This window comes from Manis pentadactyla, chromosome 6 (genome assembly GCF_030020395.1).
Source record: "Manis pentadactyla isolate mManPen7 chromosome 6, mManPen7.hap1, whole genome shotgun sequence".
Lineage (NCBI taxonomy): Eukaryota > Metazoa > Chordata > Mammalia > Pholidota > Manidae > Manis > Manis pentadactyla.
The window spans coordinates 47,506,023-47,525,243 of record NC_080024.1 but is presented as its reverse complement, the minus strand read 5'-3'; the positions used below and the strand labels follow the sequence as shown (position 1 = coordinate 47,525,243).

The 19,221-nt window shown below is 41.3% G+C and overlaps 2 long non-coding RNA genes across 2 annotated transcripts in view; both read right to left on the bottom strand.

The window, feature by feature from the left end:
• LOC130684095 (uncharacterized) overlaps positions 1-12,700 on the bottom strand; it is a 33,018-nt gene extending 20,318 nt beyond the window's left edge. The window contains exons 1-3 of the long non-coding RNA XR_008998234.1: positions 12,594-12,700; positions 3,895-3,952; positions 3,309-3,402 (exon numbers count right to left, since the gene is read on the bottom strand). This is a non-coding gene — a long non-coding RNA (uncharacterized LOC130684095). The remainder of the gene's footprint in view (positions 1-3,308; positions 3,403-3,894; positions 3,953-12,593) is intronic.
• On the bottom strand, positions 7,800-8,534 carry LOC118920086 (uncharacterized). The gene is made up of 2 exons (XR_005027753.2): positions 8,351-8,534; positions 7,800-8,051 (listed from the first exon to the last, which is right to left on the bottom strand). It is a non-coding gene; the product is annotated as an uncharacterized LOC118920086 (long non-coding RNA).
• Positions 12,701-19,221: the final 6,521 nt, after the last annotated feature.

Genomic DNA, 19,221 nt, shown 5'->3' with positions numbered 1-19,221 from the left:
GAGAAATATCCCAAGGTTTCACAACATGTAAGACGTTGGGATTATGCAAGAGAAGCTTCCATGGCCTGGAAGCCCGAAGATAAATTATGTCCTTATCCTTGGTGAAGAAATGGAAACAGCAAGTGTAGACAATTCTTTAGAAAGTTTGGTTGTGAATAAGAAGAGTGAGGCTGCAGGGTCTTGATGAAAGGTTAGCACGGAATTAAGGTAAGGGGGGTGTGTGTAGTAAGAGATTGAGCTTATCTAGATGTGGATAGGAGAAGGAACCAATTGACAAAAATATATTGAAAATAAGAATGTTAGCTGGGGCAAGCCTCAGGGAAGCAGCAGAGGAGCTGCCAGTGGTCTGTAGAGTTGGAGTCAGGGGATTTCATTCTCACATCTGTGTTGCTATGAAATGCGAGGCAAGCTTATCGATTGAGAAGGAGAGAAGCAGATGGGAAGCTGGGGACAGGAGGAGACTGGGAAGGGTTTGACATAGTTCACGTGGTAAAGGAGGGTGAGAAGTAAAATTTCTGGGTGGTATCAGGAGACCTGTTGAGATTTGTGCCCATAAATGGGTGGCGACACAGATCTACTGCACTGTGATGTTTCCTTTGGTAGAGCTCAGTAGCCCAGATGACTGGCTACAACATCAAGAGCAGGGCAGCTGGGTTCCTCCAGGGCTGGGGTACTGCTGGGGGATACAGCAGTAGGAGACTGGGGCTGAGGGTTTGGGAATCATAGAGAAAGAGTTGGACTCTGGAATCTCACAGTCCCCCATTAATAACAATATTATAATAATCTTGAAATGATGATTATTAGTATCATTTGTAAAACACTTCTTCCATGCCAGGCAATCTTCTAAGTACCTCACATAAGTAACTCACAACAACCACAAGAGGCCAGTACTGGTATGTCCCCAATTTTACAAGTAAAGAGACTAAAGCCCAGAAAAGTTCATCAATGTGCTCAAGGTCACACAGCTAATAACTGAAGAGTTAAGATTTGAACCCAGGTAATCTGACTCTAGAACTTGTGTTTACAACTCTCTGCCATCAGTATCCATCCTTTGTCTCTTGGCATCTTTCTTTGACATCCATGAGTAGATATTCTTTCCTTCTCAAAGAGAGAACAAATGAGCCAGACTTGATATGTTATGATATGTACACATGCAGACATAGCCTGGAAACAGGAAGCAGAATTGGGAAGTTCTCAACTCCATTTTTCTTTATCCTAAAATATCTAGATAAGATAAGATATCTAGATAAGACTTGGTGTTCCAACCCAGAAAGATGGGGAAGCCTACTTCTTTCAAAACCAGCACATATGATAATTGCAGCTGTACCCCACCCATACCACCTTCATCATCCCCATCCACACCTTTGGGCGGTGCTGGTGGGTGTAGCATCCATCAATCCCATGAGGCTGCCTGATGGTGAGAAAGGATCCCTGTCCCCCATCTCCCTCCTCTACTCCCTGACACCCTACGTCCCTGTTGGAGATTTATGCCTCTGCATCCAGTTAAAGTGCACATACTCTGCAGATCTCTAACTACCCCATCATTCATTCACATCTCGTCGTGAAATTCTATCCAAACACAATTTTGAATAGACAGAAAGAGTGACAAATAGCAAGATCATGAAGGCGAAAGAAAAGAGGCATATAAAGTGGACAAACACAGTGCTTACTTAAACTTTACCCTCCAGCTGATGGTTACCCTAAGGTTTAGTTCTATTTACAGAATAGTTAGATTGAACTATTCAGACCAACTCGAGACTTAATCTAGATTGTGATTCAGTCTTAAATTAGGAGAGTTTTCAGAATGCATGTATCTTTTAGTATCTTTAGGATAATGGAATCTTGCTTAGTTTATTTATTTATTTTTTGAAGTACAGATACTGCACAAATAGAGCATTTTTCATAAAGTGAGGTTTCTTTGAGATCTTTTAAAAGACTCCAGCTATATAGAAATATCTCATTAGTGACAAACACAAAGCAAGTTTTTTTCTTCTTTGTTTGATCTAACAATGAAGGACGCATCACACGCTGGTGCCTCCAGTACTTACAACAGACTCTTTAAGTTGGGCATTTTGTTACCATTCTTTAAACATCTCCCTCCTCCTAGCATCTGTCCATGTGTTCAGATTTCCTTCCAAAGTCGCAAAATACAATATGAGTTGAACATCTGGCTCACAAAAGTCTTTTTGAAGGCAAAACATAATGCCTGTCTGGCAAAGAAAGATACGGAAAATAACTATGTCACCAGAGGACTCTTACCAGATATGGCTTGGGGATTCCTTATTCACTGAAAACTAGAATGGTATTGTCCTTCCTGGATACTTGGCTGGTATTGAGATCAGGAAGTATTCATAAACCAAGCATTCACCCAGAGAAAAGAAAGAGCAAACATCCTCTTGGCCTAAGCATGCAGCCCAGGGAGGTGTAACAAGTATTTCATGCCACTGACGCAATAACCATTCAGAAGATAAAAGTGCTTAATGGCAAAATATAAAGCTCAGGAAGCAAGAGGAGAAATGTTGAAGCTACTTGTGCAGAAGAATGATGAAAAAAAATCTGTACTTGATTAATCCTTTATGATCCATTGAACTTGAGGCTAAGATGCACTAAAAGGTTCTACTATTCAACTTCACATTACATGTAGGGGCAATGGATTTCAGTTGGTCATCCAAGTGTCAGCCAGAATGCAACATTCCCTCTGAGGGCAGGAATCTTGTCTATCTTGATCAACACTGGGTCTTTTGGGCATTGTGCAAGGCCTTGTATCAACTGGGATCTAAACAATTTATTGACTGTTCTAAAGACTAAATTATTTAGCATAAATCATTCTATAAATTGCCTATGAAATTATTGTCAAAAACAAATATTTGAAATATGTTATTTTTGGTATTCAACTCCAAAGTGGATGGCTTCGTAAATGGATTTCTTCCCCCTCAGCTTTGCCAGTATTTTAACGGCCATACTCAATTTACTCACTGACCTTCTGTTCCAATAGGAAAGAAACGAAAAGATCTTTCTCCTTGGTAAGGCCTTCCAGAAGAATATATTGCCTCTAGAATTATTTAGTGAATCTCTACCCTGTTGGGTTCAAATCCTGGACACCCAATTTAGCAAGAAAAGAAAAAAACTATTGTTTCAGTAATTAAAAGGGCAAAAAACAAACCCAGGATCCTGTGGCCCAATAAACCCCTAAATTGGGTGACAAATGGGTACTGGACCAGCACAGAGCCTGAGAGAAATCCAACAGCATCCACCTCCAGAGCAAGCTAGTCTCAGGGGAGGACAATTATCAAGTAACCAGTGCTTACCTCTCTGTTAACTTAGTGCAATCAAGTACAAAGACACCTCTGAGATTCCCTGACGCTTCCTTGGTGGCTCATCCACAGCCTTTGACTCTGGCCCCTGAAATGATCAGAGGCAGTAACATTCAGAGACACCTCTTACTCTGCCTTAGCAGCTTCACAAAGCACAGGTTTATGGTTTCTTTCTCTCCTTTCACCTTCCTTCTCTCCCTCTCTCCTCCCTTCTTGTCTTCCTTTCTATTTCTTTTGATGGTTCAAGGGCTAAAACTTTGCAGGAGGAAGAGGACATGCAAAAAAAAAGAAAAAGAGAGAGAATTTTGGAAGAGTGTAGTAAAGGGGCTATTGACAAGAGTAGTAAAGGCATGGGGCTAGCATCTGAGGGACTCAGCACCAGGTCTTGGGGAGCAGGGAGAGGAGGGGTTGGAGGCAGGCCCTGTGTGGGAGGGCCTCCTGAAAGGAGCTGAGAACTCCTGTCAGTTTTCAGGGACCCCACCAGGAGGGAGCCAGTCAAATAAAAATGAGTTTCCTCCAGTCTCCTTTCCATACTTCCTATTGGCCTAACCCAATGGAGGACAGAGGGCAAAGGACCTACCAGCATGTTCGGTACAGGTCAGACTTCTGAGGCACCGAGAAGGTGGTGGACTGTGGATCTGGAGGGGGAAACAGAAATCATCAGCATAGCACTATAATCCGGGCCCCACATTTAATTTCTAGCTTAATGATACAATTAAGACATCTTTGAGCCTAATTTTTCCTGCCTCAATTGGACTTCAAGGAATCTTTATTTTTCTGCCTGTTGACTATATGGATTATTTTAATTGCATAGACTTTCCAAACTTCATGATTATTTTGAAAGTCACATACCAAACTGATCACTTAGATAACCAGTCTGGTATTTAATATCAGGCAGACAATGATGGGCATTTAAATATTCACTGTTAGGATTTTAAATATCTATGCTGTACTTTACCACACACACACACCCATACACACTTTTCCTGGAGCCTGCCCTAAAAGAGTAAAAATGAAAATCCATGTCAGAAGCCAGACTAAAATGCTAGTTCTCTTAAAGTTAACCACATATCAACTTCGTGCTACAATCCATCCAGAGCTGCATATACACTTTATACAACAGAGGCTTGCATCTGAAATAATACATGGAATTCAAACTTGGAGACCACAGAGAACATTTTACTTGCAAAGGTTTTACTTTCTGGCTGCCTATCCTCTCTGCTCCAATTCCATAACATGGGTAGATTCTGCTCCCCTCCCTCACCCTCAAATGACTGTAATAAAATCCTGCCTCCCCCCACAACCCCATTTGGGTTTCTTAGGAGAACCATCAGCTGATGATATCCAACCAGATAATCATAAGGACAGGTTTTAAACACAAAATGACTTCGTCACACGTGGGTCATTTTTCAAGCATGCATCCGTTTATATGAGTGGATTTTCAATCCAAACACCATGTACCTCAGGATGACTATTTTGGATCCCATATTTTCCAAGTAGAAAAGTAATCATGAGTGATCAAGCCACCTGGCCAGGTGCACCTCTCTAGCACCCCACACTAAAGCAGCCCCCCACCATGATTGAAGGCAGATGCCATGGACACCGCAAGACAAGTAGATGTAAATACATGGAGACACTGGTAGAGCAGATATTTGACATTATCTCTTCATTTGTTCCATGGATCTATACTCAAACCAGAGTTTCCTGAAAGTAATTTAAGAACTATCTAGCCACAACAATACCAGGGAAGAGGAGTTTCTGGCTTTCTAACATATTTAATAAGTTTAACATGTGTTTAAATTAATATTTAACATATTTAATATATTACCTCTGTCAGGCTCCAGTTACATTGCACTTAGAGTTAAAGCTAGTTTAGATAACTCCATGTTTGGTCAAGAATATCTTTATGTAACAATTCTAAATGTCTCCTATGATTACTTTGATATCAAACTGTATATGTTGTGTCCTTGAAATCTACTGTTCTGTAAGTCATGCAGCAAACTTTGGTTAAAAGCAATACAGTTCTGACCTATAGTACACTTGTTTCATTCTCAGTGCATTTTTTTCTTTATCTATTCATTTTATCTTTCTCTTAGGTAATCAGATAATAAGCATTTTTAAAGTCCCACCACCTGCAACATGATGTGATAAAAAGAAACTGAACCTTGGTGGGGGGAAGGTGCCTGAAAATAACCCTTCAGTCCAGAGAAGCAGCCAGCCTTGGAGACCCCCACATAAAGAGGACTCCTGAAATAAATACCTCCATTTATTCATTATGTGGTTTAACCTTGAATTTTTTGCAAATTTGGGATGTTGATAAAAACCTATTCTGTTGGGTGGCTATAATGATTAAATGAAAATATAAATCCCTTAGGATGTCATCTATAATACTTATTAAATAAACAATGGCTCTCTTCTTCCTCTCCCACTTAATACTTATTAAATAAACAATGGCTCTCTTCTCCCTCTCCCACTTCAATAAGGTGGAAAAAAGCAGCACTTACAAACAAACTTGGAATCACAAAATTGCATCCTTCAAAAGGATCATAGAGGTCACATCTCCTCCCCTCCAAAAAGGAGCGCTCTCTCCATCATCCTGTCTTTGCTTCAAATAGGCAGACTCATTTTTAAAATTAAGTCACTCATCATGCTCTTATATATAAGATAGTTTTTAATTCTATAATTTGTTAAATTTACTTGTTACATTGTTTATATTCTTTAATTGTTAAAAAGTTATTTCTCATTTTGAATAGAAATATATGTCCTGGAAACATTTATCCCTTGGCTACATATACAATGTCTAATTCTACTATGTTGTGGAAATCTTTCTGGGTTCACAGTGAGAAGATGTGAGACTTAGCCTCATTTGGACATTGGGTTGCTTTGTGACCCTGAATAAATAAATAAACTTCCCTGAACCTCAACTGATCTAGGAAATGGGGACCACACACCTGCCAGATCTCCTTCCGAGGGTTCTTACGGGCACCGCCTGACAGCCCTGTCATACTCCTTGTTGGCCACCCTTCAACCTTCCCCCACATACAGCATTCTCACTTCTTTTAGCAGTGTTTCATTTAAAAAGTTTAAAGGACAAGGAATATTTTATAGTTAAAAACTGTTGAATAAAATTGCCTAAGAAATAACAACAGTGAGCCAAGGCCTTCCAGACGAAGGGCAGCATGAAAGAAGTTGTGACTATGAGAACCCATAGTCAGGACGATGAGGAGATGGTCCCAACATTACTAAGGAAATAGCATGCCCTGCTGAGGGTGTGGCTGGCTTATGGAAGGTATTGGGGCCCAGCTAAGGAGTTTAAATAAGATATGATAGAAACAGGGACATTTTAAAGGTTTTGAAGCTAGGGAAGAAAAATGATAAAAGTGTCATTTAAGGAAAAGATCAAGCCCAAGAGTGCACTAAGGATGGAAAATATGAAAGTTTGGAGTAGGAGGTGCTAAATATATATCATGCAGTAATACATGCATGAGCTGATAAGAGCCTGCACTGGGATTGTAGTCATGAGATAAGTAGATGAGCACACACAGGAGACAGTCTGAGGGAACATATGACAGGATGTGAAGACTTCCTAGTTGGAGAAGAAGGCAAGAGGAAGTGTGAAAGTCAACTCTGAGATTTCACATCTGTCTGTCTAGGAGAATGTGGAGACTTTGACCAGAGGCAGGAAAGTGGCAGGAGAAAATTTTTTGTGGAGTCCAGACCAGAGAACCCAATTTAAGAGTCATCTGTGAAGTGGCAACAGACAGAGTGGAGGAACAAGCATGGCTGGTGGTCTCCCCAAGGGGCACAGACACTGGGGCAGGTGGCCAGTCTGGCTCCCATGCCCCCACCAACTTGGTTTATTTTGGTTTATTTGTCATCTTTGAGTCACAGTACTTTTTCTGCATCTCCATCATTTTACTCTTACAGTTTATGAGTCAAATGTGATATTGTAGTTATTTATATACATCTTGTCCTCCCCACCAGACTGTAAGCTCTTTGAGATCAGGGATCATGTCTAACTTTTCTTCATATCCTCCAGTGTGTCTAGAGAAGTGCTTACACACAGTAGGTGCTGATTAACATTTTTAATAAATGAATGAGTGAAATATGAACGTGATCCGGGAGCCTGAATTCGTTACATGCTTGATAAGATCTTTTACTACAAATGCAAACCAGATAAGACAGGATTGTGACTTTGATTTAAAGCCTGCCACCTCTACTCTAGGCACACAGCAATGAAAGATAACATACGAAAGACATTACTCAAAATCAAAACCAAAACCAAAAATTTTCTTGAATAAGAAATGAAACAATGATTCAGAACAGTAAGCCAGGAGTTAAGCTATGGGTGCCCAAGCAGTCAGAAGCTGCCAGAGGTCAACACTTGCACTGTAATGAGGTTACAAGGGACCCACAGCAGGCAAGAAATGAGCCAGTGTTCCTTTCATACATTATGGGGTAACAAGCCACCCCAAACCTTAGTGGTTAAAAAGCCAACAACCATTTTATTATGCTCATGGATTCTGTGGGCCAGGAATTCATAAAGGGCATTCTTCTCTGCTGCACAGTATCTGGGTCTTCAGCTGACCCAACTCACATGACAGGGAGTGATGAATAGCTGGTGGCCAGAATAGCTGGGGCTGGAGAATCCATTTCCAAGATGGCTTCTTGACTCATGTGCCTGGAGCCCAAGCTGGGATGACTAAAGGACAGATCCAGCTGGGACTGTAAACCTCTCTAGAAAGTAGGGAAGTGTGGAAAGAAAAAAAAAAAGATATACAAAATAGCCAGTGTTAGTAAGAATGTAGGAAAACAGGATATATCACCAGTGGAAGCATAAATGAGTCCAATCTCTTAGAATTTACGAATATATAGAGCAATTGAAAATTCACATCCCTTGTAACCCACCAATCCACTTCTAGGTAAAAATCTTCCCAGTTTTCCTTCATCCACAAGGCTATTTACCATATTCATGAAATGTTGTTGCATAACAAACAACCACAACATCTCAACGGCAGCCAAGGAGAGATACTTACAGAGCTTGTGCATCTGTAGGTTGCTGGAGGTTAGCTGAGCTCGGTGGCCCTATTGATGTCAGCTGGGGTGGCTTACACCCATCTGGGGGTCAGCTGATACAGGCTGGACACAGCCAGGCGGCTCAGCTCTGACTCACATGGATCAATCTCCTCCTTAGTCTAGTGAGTAGTCTAGGCACATTCTTTCCAGGGCAATGCAAGGAACTCAAGAGTACCAACCCAGTCACCCGGGTACTTTCCATGCCCTTGGTCACAGCATGCCTGCCAACAGTCCGCTAGCCAAGCAAGCCGTAGAGCCAAATGGAGAGGTGGGAGGCACGCTCTGCTGGGAGGAATGGCAGCCGCCTGACCAAGGGTGTGGTTACAGGGCTCAGTGAAGGACTGAGCCTGTTAATGCAATCTACCAATGTCCTGCAAAGTTGTTTGCGATAAGATGAAAAGAACCTAAATATTCATCCAGAAAAAAGAGAACGGGGAAATAGATTGGGGTATTTTCATCCATCAGAAGAAACCAGGGTTGCCTCTATCACTGTGTATAAACCTCAAAACCAAAATGTTGACTGAAAAAAAAAAGTTACAGAATGAAAATGTAGAGCATAAAAGCATCTCTGACAGGTTTTTAAATACTCCAGATTATAGTACGTATTGTTCATGGATATATACATATATAGTTTTTTACATGAATAAGAAAGATATACTTAAGCCTCAGGGTAATGATTACTTCTGGAGAAAAAGACAAAATAGGTTCATGGAGGGAAGACACAGTGGAGTTCCATAGTACCTGTGACTATATTCCCAATAATAAAAATATGAAGCAAATTTGGGGGAATATTAATGTTTGCTAAATCTGAATGCCAAATGACCTAGATGCTTCTTATACTAGTCTGGAGGTTTGGTGAGGAAAGAGTTACAAATAGCTGAGCAAATTGTTCCTTGGCCCTGGAATATAAAGGATTGTCTGCTACAAAACACCAGGAGATTCTGTCTACTGTCTGACTGCCCTACTCCCTGTCAATAGTTTAGAAACAGCTCCAGATATGGGTGCCAAGCAAATTAGACAAAAAAAGATTACCAAGACTGCATAAACTCCATTCATTGCATTCTGATCACTTGTGGGCTTTGGTTTTAAATTCCAGGCACACAAACCGCTATTTTGTGACATGTTTGGTTGCTTCATGAGTCAGCAAATCCAGTGACTAGGACACACAATCAAGGTGCCTTTGTAGAGAGGACTGAGCTTAGAGTTATTTCATTCACCTTTTTTTTTTCCTTAAGTTAATTTTTTATCAGAACAACTTAGAGTCTCTTTTCATCCGTAGGGAAATGAGAAGGACTGTTAGGAAAATGACACCCATATTTTGTTAGCAAATATTAGGAAAATGTTAAATCATGGTAAGAAAAACTACCAGGTGGACTGGAAGTACATAGGAGTGTTGGTATAGGGGTCGGGAGGTAGAATGGCTGCAAAGCTCTTTGCTTTAAAAGCAAGAGTAAAGCAAGAGCCAGAAATAGGACATTGATTTTTAAGTAATATAAGGTTTGATACATTTCTTTCCCCAGCAGAGTTAAATTTACTGTCATTTTATTTTCACTGTGATATTTCACTCTAAAGATGGTCACTTGGAATTGAAATGTATATGCATATGAAAAAGCATATAAAAATCATGCAGTATAAGACAGCTTTTCTAGATGGTCTTCCTGTTAACCCATGGATGACAGCATCAGTATGTATTCATGGTAAACATAGCTGCTTAATTGAAGAAAATAGCATTGTTGGATGCAAGGCCACAAAGGGGCTAGCCGGCATATTTTCCAGACACTCTCAGCCCCAAATGAATCTTCTTGCCAATTTGCAACATTCAACATTAATCTCAATGGTTTTTCAATGGAATGATTTTAGGGTTATTAACTGTGATTTTGAAGTTGCTTACAGTGTTTATTAATAAAGGCAAATATATCTCTCCCCTCATCTTATACTCCTTTAAGGTTATTTATTATATGGTTCTACTTCCAAAGTACATCTTGAATTTTCCACCTCTCCCTGTGTCCAGCAGCACCACTCTCCCACTGTCACCCAAGCTCCCCTCCTGGCTCACGTGATCATGCAGCCTCGCCACAGCCACTTTGGCCTCCTCTATTCTCCATACAACAGCAAGAGGAATCTTTCTTAAATATAAACCTGCTCAAACAATTCCCCTTTGAGAAAACCTTTCCTTCACTTGCTTCCTATTGCCTTCAAAATCCTTCACAAGACCTGGAAGATGTACGTCCCTGCTTGTGACTCCAGAGTCTGCTCACGCCACTCCCTACTCCTTTCCCATATTCCTGCCACCACTTGAATTTTATTTTCAACCCAAGTTATAATATGCTTATAGAAGAAAGTAAAAAAATTCTTCAAAGTCCATTATACCCTCACCTGATGAAATATCACTCCCTACCCCCGGTTTCCATTTCCTCAAGGGCAACCACTTGCAACTATTTCAGTTGAGTCTTTGGAATTTTGTCTCCACATCTCTAAATACCATGCTTTTAAGAATACTCTTATTTTTGTTTTAAGCATATTCTATTGAGTTCTTACTATGGAGAATTAGTTCTTTCTCACGGTTCTCCACTCCTCCCCCAACACCACCTAAACCATACCCATGTCTTCCTAACCTGGTTATCTGCTAATTGTTGCTAGATATTTTTTTGGTGTGCTTACATTTTTTTGGCTATGCAAACATTTTTACTGCTGAGCCATACAGTATCAGAGATCACTCTTCCTTTCCTGAATAATTTTTACTTTCCCTAGAATTGATTGTTGTCATTTTTTTCCCATTGGTTTGATTTTATTTTCACTATGCCAACCCTAAGCTGCCCTTTAGGTGCATAAGCATCTCCATACCTTCAAACATTTAAGTGCACATCAATTTTTATCTTCTTAACAACAGTTCCCTAGCCCAGACTTCTACATCAAATGAGCAGCCGTCATCCTGGGATAGCCCTTTATTATAATTTTAAAGGAATTTCCAGAGAAAGCAAAGTTAGTGTGTACGTCCCATTTATAACCTTTACCCACACCTCCTGGCTTTCTTTCAGATCTTTTATCACGAGCCTCAGGGCCTTCACACATGCTATTTTCTCCTCTTCAAATCTCTTTCCTGGTCTTTGCCTAATTTCTTCTCATCCTTTAGATCTGAGTTTGAAAGTCACTTCTTCAGAGGCATTCCCTGATTTCCCAGCCAATCGTCTTTGTTACACTTACTCACAATATCCTGTACTTTTCCTTAATAGCATGTATCAGAAGTATTAGTGTGGTGTGCTAATAACTTGAAATATTAATTTTTTTCTTCCACAATTTATACATGACCTTTCCCCTAATCAGACACATCCATTTGCTCAAGGACAAGTAGGATTTTTATAGAGGGAGTGACAAGAACAAGAAACATCGAATGCTCAGTTTTTCAATTTCCAGTAGAGGCTTGTGAGAATTAAAAGGGCAAGTCGTGAGGATGCGAGTAGAGAGCAAAGATGATGCCGTGACCTGAGAGGAGAGCCTGGGTACCAGGTAAAGAAGAAAAGGGGTCAGCCTTAGGAGACTAACAAGCACCATCGTTGGCCAGCCCCAGGGAGCCCTGGGCCGGAGCAGCAGCATACACTCAGGGGCGGTACTCAAACATTAGGCCATCTGATGCTAATATTCACTAGCATATCAACCAATATATAAATAAAAAATTAAAAACACTCCCCTTTTTTTGTCTAAATTTACTATAGAACTGCTCACCATAAGCACAAGTTGTGGCACAAGTCAATCATCCTAACAATGTCAAAAGTGTTTGTTGGATTATAGCCATTTATGTGCTCTTGTGTCTGATGCAGCTGCCACTACCTGTGGAAGATCCCCTGACCCCTCCACCTCTCCTGGGTCCCTCTGATTTCAGTTGCAGCTGAGGTAGTTGGTTTTAGATGATTGGCTAGCATCTGCCACAAGTGCTAGCCAATCTCTTCGGTTTTCTGCCTCAGGTTTTTTTCTGAAGCCACAAGAGTTCACCCAGTCTTGTGCAGGCACAGCCAGGAAGTGCCCAGGAGTGCAGACCCTGGGGACAACCTCAGACAATGATAAACAGGTATCCATGGAAACAGTGCCTCAGACTCCCAAGCTTCAGGAAGACAACTTTGAGGTGTGCTCTATGTGGTTTCTCAAAGGATCCCTAGCAGGATCAGGCCCCAGCTGTCCACAGTGAAAACCAGCACAATAACATACCATTTGTTGGCTTCTCTTCTGTCCCCATTTCATTCTTCCCATTCCCCGGTTTTGCTTTCTGAGATCATCTTCTACACATACTATCTGCACTGAAGTCCTTGTCTCAGGATCTGCTTTGGAGAGAAACCCAAACTAAAACACTCTCTGAATTATATTCTGGAATGACTCATGGTTTGACATTAGGATTTACATTTAATTCTTTCAGTGACTTCCCCACTGCACTGATAATCATTAGGTCACTGGATATCCCATTAGAGCCTGAATTATGGTTCATGGAGCTCCCGCATCTCAGACCAGCTGCATCCACTGTTCTCCATGCCTCTGCATCTCTCTCGCCTGCCTTTTCTCATCTTATCAGGAGTAGACAAACCAGATGGAGATATAAATAAGAGAAGAAGAAGAGGGAGTGAGATGCATGAGGAGCCTGGTTAGAAGATGGGACACACACAGAGGGGAGAGCAAAAAGAACAGAAGAGGTAAAAGAAAGGAAAACACAAATGGTGGTTATTGACAGTGAGACATATATGTGGACAGTTATGTTGCTCTACCTCTGCATGTCTGCTCTGGTGAATAGAGAGTGGGCAGGCATGGAGGGAATAAGGAAATGGATCGGCTGCTCAGAGACCAGAGACAGGAAAGAGTTGGTGCCAGAGAGGACTCATGCTGTCACGTGCTGGGGCACATGGATTCATGACCATTAAATAGAGTCCTAGAGGTACCTATTCAGGAATAATTGCCCCCAAGTCAAAGGCTAAGATGCCAAATAAAAGAAAGGTTGTGGAAACCTCAGAAGGGATGTGGACACATAAATTCCAGTCTGCACAATAACCCGCAAAAAACCTCTTCAACTTCTACCTAAATCTGGACCCCGCTTCTTCCCTTGGGCAGAGGTGGGTATACAGAATAGGTCCTCTTCAGCTCTGCTGGTCAGGCTGCCATCCCTACCAGGTCTTTGGAACTGGAGTGATGGATGTGTTCATTAACTACATGGGAGGAATCTGTCCACAAAGTAGGTATATATCAAATCACTATGAGGTACACTTTAAATATCTTACAACTTTATTTGTCAAATGTACCTCAATAAAGCTGAACCTTAAAAAAAAAAAAGACTTTAGAAACTGGAAGCAACTTTCTAATACCTGAAATAAATAACCTAAAGTCCATAGCAAGTTCTACTGATCTGCATGCCAAGTGCCAAAACCAGAAAAACAAATCTGTCCTACAATGCATGGGATTTCTGTGATAAAACAACGTGTGCTGGCATGTGTATTATTTATTTCATTGTACTGCATCTCGCAGTCATTCTTTTTCTTTTAAATGTTTGCTGTTGGGTTTTTGTTTGGCTGGCTGTGTGTACATGCATTTATTCTGATGTTGTTTCCCAACTGGCATGAGCATATTTCCAGATTTAAATAGCTAGTGCAGTCATATTAGTAAGGCCTGCAGATGCTCAGTCTTACCTGCAGACTTCTTTCACCACTCCGGGACAGGCCTGCCAGGCCTGTGGATAAACCAGCAGATCACCTGTCCATCCCCAAGACTTTATCAAACTCCATCCAGACTTCAGCTTGTGGAACCCACCCACCCCACCCTATCCAATGGGTGGCCAGGCCTTGTTTCAGTCTCCTGCCACTGTACAACCAATCATTCCACAACTTATAACTTAAAACAAACATTTATCATTATCTGTAATAGTTCTGAGGCTCGGCCGGTCTCAGCTAGGTCGTTCTCACTTGGGGTTCCTCACAGGCTTGCAATAGAATGCCAGCTGGGGCTTGTCATCCAAAGGCTTGACTGGGTGGGACAATCAAGATAGTTTCCTAACCACATGTCTGTTCCCTGCCTGGCTGGGAAGCCTGGAACAAACTGGAGGCTATCCTCCCCACGTGGCCTCTCCACAGAGCTAGCCAGGCTTCCTCACAGCATGATGGACTCATGTAAGTGGCTGGGTTATCTCAGAGCAAGCTTCCCCGAGAGACCAGGTACCAGGCTTCCTCGAATCTGTGTAGAAGCCACACAGCGTCACTTCTACCATTTCCACTTTGTTACAAGCAAGTTACACGTTGCCAGACTTAAGGTAAAAGGATGACTACAAGAGTCTGAATCCTGGAAAGACAATTCATGGGGGTGGCTGACTTTTGCAAGTTCTGCTGATCTGCACGCCAAGTGCGAAAACCAGTTATCCAAAACTTTTGGAGACTTTCTTCCACAGGCATTGATATTAGAGGGGGTGAATGGTAGTGAGAAAGGTGTTTGGGTAAGACCAAACAATAGTAAAACCCACCCACTTGCTTAAATATTTATTTATTTGTGTGATTATCTGTTTGATTAATTCCATCAAGACCAGAAGTTGGAAAACTTTTTTTGTAAAGGGCCAGATAGTAAGTAGTTTTGCAATCCATGCAGTCTCTGTCACACTTACTCAGCTCTGGCTTTCTAGTATGAAAGTAACTGGAAACAGTGTGCAAATGAGTGGGTGTGGCTGTGCAAAATAAGATTTTAATTATGAACACTAAAATCTAAATTTCTTATAATTTTCATATATCAGAAAGTATTGCACTTCTTTTAATTATTTTTTTCAACTATTTACAAAAGTAAAAAACATTCTTAACTTGCAGGCTGAAGAGAAACAGGCTGCATGGGCCAGATATGGCCCATGGGCTATAATTTGCCAATCCCTGGTCTAGACTAAGGCAGGGACCGTGACTGCCTTGTACACCCTTATAAACCCTGTATTTAGTATATCTTAGCAGTCCTCAAAAAATATTTATTGAATGAATGAATAGTTGATTTGTAAATAAATTATAAAACCCTGAAATAAGAATTCCTCTGAAAAGTCTTTAGTGTTCACCTCAACATCAATCTCCTTCACTTAAAATCTAGGTCAAAAAATACATTTACAGCTTTATGACATTTTTCTGGAAGTATAGCAGTATCAATACACTCCAGTCTCACCCATGCTAAAGACGCCCAGAGTACCTTGAATAATTTTAGCTTTCAATACTAAAGAGTGATGGAGGTTTATTGCCTTCTCAGTTTCTCAGAAAGACGCAAGCGCAGCCAAGAACCAATGGTATCAGAACTCCTGAGGCACACGTTACTATCTAATAAGGGCCAGCAATACAACACCACGGAATCCTACAAGTGCCAAAAGTTGTCCTGGAGACTCTTGGTCACGTCCCTTGACTTTCCAGCCATCCTGCTGGACGTCCCCACCATGGATACCCTAACCACAGGACCAAGCGCCAAACCAGGGGTCTTCCCTTTGTGCACTGCAGCCTGCCCCTGCCCATGACTTCCTTGTTACTATTAAGGGTACCATCAGTTCCCAATCCCTGGAGCTCAAAACTTTGGAATTTCCTTTTTCCTCTCCGTCTCCCCTGTTTTCCATCTTCTCATTGCTGTGGGCGCATTTTAAAGCCTTTTAATTCTTGTCTACCTCCTAGGCTAATGTAATCTAAACATTCCCCCTCCCCCACATTTTGCCTCTCATACCTTCAACAGTCAATAGATCCTAGACTAGGAGTAGCTCTCAAATGGCACTTAGTAATTATCACCTTGTTTTATACTCATTTGAGTAGCAATCTTCTTAAAGTACAAATCTGATCATGTCATTTGCCTGCTCCAAAACCTTTAACATTCAAGGGCTTCTAACCTCACTTTCTAGCCTCATCTCTCATATAGAGCCTACATTTTTGGCAAAGCAGGAGTAGAAGAGACTGCTTGTCTCCGATATTTATTCTTTCTTTTTTCCTTAGAAACGGCACTCTTGGTTTTTATATGGTTACAGGGCTACTGCATTTCCCAGCTTGCCCTGCAATTAGGCTTGTCCACTTGACAACGTTTTGGCAAATAGGATGTAAGCAGAAATGTTATGTGCATCATGTGGGAAGTATCTTGAAATGGTAGTGGCTCCTCACTTTTTCCTTCCTTCCACTTAATTAGGCAGAATGTGCATGTGATGGCTGGAACTTGGATAGCCATCTTGGACTGTAAGACAGAAGCCACATATCAAGGATGGCAACATGACATGGCAGAAAGGGCCTGGGTCTTTGTTGTTTACAGTGCCATCCTACTAACCCTGACCTCTCAACTTGTGGAGTCCTTTGTATGAGAGAAAAATAGATTTCTATCTTGCTTAAGCCACAGTTTTTTTGTATCTATTCTTTTGTTCTATTACTTGCAGGCAAACTTAATCATGAGGGGTACCAAAGGCTACTCCTTATTTTCTCAGAACATGATATTCTTTTTCTGCCTCCAGGCCTCTCTGTTCTCAGTGTTCCCTCCCCCCACGGCACCAACCGGTTTTTCTCCCCATTCCCTTTGGCTACACTTATCCCTACTGAGGGAGAGATAGACATCTTTCTCCTAGCTGACCTGTCAGAATCTCTCTTAGAGAGACAGAAGTGGAGTTCCAAGGTGGCATGAAAGCTGTGGCTAAACCATGTTTTTCCACAAGGGCTGAAGAAGTGGTAAATTGTCAGTCTACAGTACAAGAAAAGATGCATAAGGGATGGAGTGAAGTCTAATGACTTTCCAGCTTCTTGGCCCAGCCTTCCTAGAGGTCAGGATTCAGTCCTGCACTTAGGTTCTGTGAGGCACCTTCCATTCTTATTGTGTTAAAAGTCCACTTTTAATTCTAGTGACCTTTTGCTCCTTAAAATCAAAATGTCAATATGTGTCTGTGGAATTTATTCAGATGGCCTGCTGGAGGGTCACAGATTGTTTAGTGGCAAAGTATGGGAGCCTTTCTGCTATATCAATATCATGTAACCACCACATAGGTTAAGAACTTCACACACTTCTTTTTCTTTCACCCTAGCCCCGAGTTGTGCCCTCTTTCGGATTTCTGTGACATTTGTTATCTGTGGTACTCATGACATCTACCACTGACTGCCTTATTTGGCATTCTCCATGCATAAATCTAGCTCATAAACCACACTGAGACCCGGCTCTATCTTGTCTTCCTGTTTCCAAAAGTCGATGAATCCACTGGTATGTTAACTTTTCTGTATTTGCACTGGGAAGAACCTGAACTATCGCAGGCCAGTTTTTGGTATCTTAGTTAGGTTAATACCAACACTGAGTTCATCTGTAATTCAATTTGGTAGAAAACCAAAGTCCACAGACAGAAAAAGAGAAAATTGTGTATTTTCTTTACCACCTAAAAATCCAGACCCAAGAGAGAAGGGCAAACTAGAAGTGAGAATGTTCAAGAAAAATCAGTTTCAGTAAGTGAATAACTTCAGGCTTTAATGTGAAATCCACTCTCAAGTGTGCTGTGCAATGGAACACGTATCCTTCTGTTCTCTATGTTCAGCAGACAGCTGGAAACCCACACAGGATGCCAAAACTATGTGACCTACATTTTCAGCTAGACGGCATTTGCTAAAACAAAATCTAAGATTCAGAATCTTTTAAATTTCTCTGGGAGTTTTAAGTGCACTGGATAATGGAGTAATGGATGCATTCCTCTTTCTGCTTCCAGCCATATTAATTTGTCTCCCCTTCCTTAAAAAAAAACAAAAATAAAACAAAACTCTCGCTTCTTGAGGGCTTTTTTCCAAGTATTTAATATTAGTCTACTGAAAGTTTAACCGCATTTATGCATCTTTGGAATTAAGATAAAATCTGAAATAAACTGAGTATTTTGCATTCTGGCTTACATCTGCTTCTTGTTAGTGTGAGTGAAATAAATATAATAATTAACATTGCAGTCAGTTTCATTTTGTCTTCATGCAAATGGTCTGTGTGTAGATTTCCAGAAGTCAGAACCAAATGTTTTAAGGGGAATTCCACATTTCCATGGGACTCCCTGAATAAGCCAACTCAGATCTAACAACTAAACTCCTTAAAAAGTTCATTTTGATGATTGTGGTAACCATCGGGGTGGTGGGGAAGGTACATTTTTCTGAGGCCCAGTCAGGATGGGGTTTCTCTTAAAAGTCCAGATCTGTTCTTAACCAAAGTGTCTACACCCTCTGACTTGAGTCCCCAAATTGAGCAAAACAGCCTAAACCTGAAGTGGCCGCAAATCCTTGCAGCCTTTGATGTCAACTCACTGAGAGCCTTTCATTTTCTAAAATTTCCAGGGGAAATTAATAACTAGCTATTTCCACATTTCCATGGCTTTCACTTCTGTCTGGAATGTTTTTCTAACTCTTCTTTATGATCCCTTCCCCACTACCCCCATCCAACTAAAGCGCTGAGGCTGGCTCAAAGGTCATTCCTTCAGGCAGCCTTTACCAGCCCACCAAAATCAATCATTCTCCTCTCAGTGCCACCCACAGTTGTGCTTTCATATCTACATAAACTCTTCCAGATCACAGACACACGGGCACACTGTCCCTCCCCTCCCAGCCCCTCTCCCAGTGCATGAATTCCCTTTGGGAGGTGGCCCGATGTCTGCATCCTCGGCACCCAGACTAGTCAGAGTTTAGGAGAGCTACACGATGTAAGTGAGTTAATTGCTTTGCTACATCAGTTATCACTCTCTCTCCTATATCTCCCGTGGCTCTTTTTTCTACGCCTATCAACATGCTCAAATGTCTTTAAAAACTACGCATGGTCAATGACTTAACACTTTGAATAAGAATCCATGGATCCACAGTGGCACAAATGAATAATA